General features: G+C 35.4%; 1 non-coding gene across 1 annotated transcript; it reads right to left on the minus strand.

The window, feature by feature from the left end:
• Positions 1-291: 291 nt before the first annotated feature.
• Positions 292-398, minus strand: LOC144238538 (U6 spliceosomal RNA). Its single transcript, XR_013337151.1, has one exon. It is a non-coding gene; the product is annotated as a U6 spliceosomal RNA (small nuclear RNA).
• Positions 399-3,588: the final 3,190 nt, after the last annotated feature.

Consider the following 3,588-nt stretch of genomic DNA (forward strand, 5'->3'; position numbering starts at 1 on the left):
GGGAGATAACAAGGCCCTGGGGTGAGTTTGGGTTGCATTCAGGGAACAATAGAACTCCTTTGGAGGATTTTGAGCAGGGTGGCAATGATGTCATCTGATTTACGGTTTTAAAAGATCACTCAGGTTTCTACATTGAGGATGGATCATAAAAGGGCAAGAGAACAGGCACGGAGACCAGTTAGGGTCATATTAGTGGATATGTAAGGACTGAAAAGAATGGATGTATTCTTTCTTAGTGGCGAAGTTCTGATGTGAATAGTATTTTTTTTTTTTTTTTACAAATAGTTTATTAAAAATATGGAACGCTTCACGAATTTGCGTGTCATCCTTGCGCAGGGGCCATGCTAATCTTCTCTGTATCGTTCCAATTTTAGTATATGTGCTGCCGAAGTGAGCACCTGATGTGAATAGTATTAAAAGAGAGAAATAATCGTTACAGTTTTGGTTTGAGGAAGTGGGTGAGTGTCAGTGCCATTTACTGAGATGGAGAAGACTGGGATGTTCCTGAGGGAGAGAATGAAAAGTTCTGATTGGTGAATTTTGTGTTTGAATGCTTATTCGATATCCATGTGGATATTTCATACACTCAGAAAGGTCAGTGCTAGAGAGAACATCCAGGATCACCAGCTTATCAATGGACTTTAAAACCATTGGGCTGGGACCGTATTGGGTTACCCAGACAGAGAGAGTGTAGACAGAGATGATCATGTTTAGCACCTAAGTGACTCAGAATTAAAGCACTTTTTATTTATGGCATTCTTTTTGGTGCCTGAACTCTAATTGACGGCTAAGAAAGATTTTAGTTTTCCCTAGAATGTATTTAGCCTGTGTGTGAGTGATTTTCAAATGTATTTATTTTTAATCATCATTAATGTTTTGCAAGCCAAATCCTGTGAAGAAAACCACTGTGTAAAATACACTGAAATATGAATTATACAAATCTGGGTGATGGGCACATCAGGTTTATTACAATGTTCTCACTGCTTTTGAATGTGTTTTAAACTTTCCGTGAATAAAAGCATAAAAGAAGTTGAGTATAACTGTCCTGGTTGAAGTAGGAGATGGACATCGAAGGCCAGTCTACTTCTCTCCTTAACTGCCAATTTATAGAATTCCCACAATTCCTCAGAACAAACTCCAAAGTCCCTGCCATTGACAAATATTTCTGAAGTTTCTGTGATCTAATAATTAAATATAAGTAGGAATATTGTGCAATCACCATGAAAACACTTTACAATTACTATTTTGTTAATGCTTATGACAAGCTTACATGATGGGTACTGTTAACATTCCCATTTTGCAAATGGAGCAACTGTGGCTTGGAGAGGTCATGTAATTGGCTCAAGTTCAAGTAGCCGGTAATTGAAGGAGCTATGATTCAAGTCCAGGCCACTTGACTTCACATTAATAACTACATTAACTAGAGCAGTTGACACTCAAATTGACTTCAACAACAAAAATATAACAACTCAAAATTCAATCAATCCTTTATGAAGGATGAGAATTTTCCAGTTAACAATGGCAAAGATGTTAAATTCTGTCTGTGCGTTTCTTTACATCACGAACTCTCTGCATTGTGTTTCTCAGAGCCACAATTTTACTCTTCTCTTTCTATTTACGAAATATTAGTTCTGAAAATGAATGTCAACTAGAGTCACAGTGACTGGCCTTTATTCCTAACCTAGTGACAGCAGAATATAGAAGTTCAAAGAAATGATTAATTAACTCAGTGATGCACCCACCATGTATAGTAACACTGATTTAAAGATATTTGTACCAGGTTGCTTTTTCTTGACTAGACTATTATCACTTTATTTTAGCTGCAATTTATGTCCAAATCAGGGGAATCTTTGATCCTGATATATATTTTTTTGGAGATCAAAGTTTCACATGTAACACCGTGCTTTACAAGGTCTCAATGCAATGCGTACTGTTCTAAACTATGAAACTAATGTGAAAGAATAATTTGCCTCGGTGCTGGGAAATTAACTATTAGACATGCAGTTTCTCCAGCAATCTATTGTAAATAATAATCTAGCTGAAGTATGGAAAGAAAAGTGAATCTGTTATAACAGTACACCTCAATTAATTTCTTTCCATTTTCTCGTATTAGCCTCTTGCACCTAGATTGAAGAGACAGGTTACTTGGTGGGTGTGTGTGTGTGCGCGCGTGCGTGTGCATGTGCATGCATGTGTGTGTGTAAGTAAATTTGTTTGTGCATTTTATTTTCTTCTAGGTTTTTATTGGGGAAAAGGGAGAATGTCAAAGCTATTTTTATAGTCTTCTCCTTTCTTATTTTTTTGATTGCTAAATGATGCAGAATATATATTATTATCTTTTTAACATAGGCTCAATTCATGTGTAAGATCTAAGCAAACACTACAAACATCCTATCACTTCCAACCTCATAGTTCCAGCCAGCAGAATAACTTTTTAAATCATGGCAATCACAGTAAAACTTTGATTCTTCAGTGGTGAAATGAAATAAAGAATCCCTTCCCATCTAAAATAACTATATCCATCAAAAATAATTATATCATAATTCTCTATTTGGTTCACCTTATATCTCTGTCTTTTTCCTTCCCTCTCCACCTCTCTCTTCCCATCATGGCGTAAAGACTGGAGAAGGATGGATTTAACTAGCCACAGTAAGATTCAAAATTACTCAAAGATAAAATAATTTTTGTTATTTGTTTTGAATGACAGTATTTAATATGGTCTGGTTATACAACTGTCATTCATTAGGTCTGTGCTTGGAAGAATAGCACATCAGAATAATTAATAAATAATGTTAATATTTCAAAGTTTACACTATTGGATGTGAACTGCTACATCAAGAGAGCAGATCTGAAATTCTACTCCTGACCTAGAGGCCTAAATTAAAGTAAACAGAAACCACTAAAGAACAGCAAACTTACCAAACTAAAAGCAGGTCACAACTTTGTCCCCAAATCTTTGAAATGTTTTCTTTCTAAAGAAAAAATTAAAAAGTGGTATCTGAATACCCATAGAAATATTTGTATAGTTTGGTGAGGATATTCTTCATGTTTCAAAGACATAGTCAGATGGGGAAAAGGGAGTCCATTAAATCCAGGAAAATCACACCAATCTCCTTCAACTTGGAGAGAGACAGATATAGAGAATGGGTAGAATTTATTAAGACTAATGTGGAAATGACTGTTTGGGGAAGGGAAGAAAAATGATGAACCTTAACCCTCAGTGTAGTCTTTCTATCAGACAAAAGCATAGCGATTATTCTGAATAGCAGGAAAAATGTAAAGCTTAAGGAAACTTCACACAATTTGAGTGCCCCCATCACAGAAAGTCAACCAATCATATTGTAGGAAAAAGAGAAGACTGTGGGTTCTCGAAGCAAACATTTCTGCACTTAAACTCTTCTCAAGTAAACTCTTGAAGTGTCTTGTCATGTTTCATCATACACATGCTGAGTTAACCAAAAAGCAAGCAAGCAAGCAAGAAAGAAAGAAAGAAAGAAGGAAAGAAAGAAAAACAGAAAAATTAGGATTAGATTAATTAGATTAATTTGAGAATTGTTGTTATTAAAATATGTCATTGATGAATGTGGT

This window comes from Crocuta crocuta, unplaced genomic scaffold (assembly GCF_008692635.1).
Source record: "Crocuta crocuta isolate KB4526 unplaced genomic scaffold, BGI_CrCroc_1.0 scaffold606, whole genome shotgun sequence".
Lineage (NCBI taxonomy): Eukaryota > Metazoa > Chordata > Mammalia > Carnivora > Hyaenidae > Crocuta > Crocuta crocuta.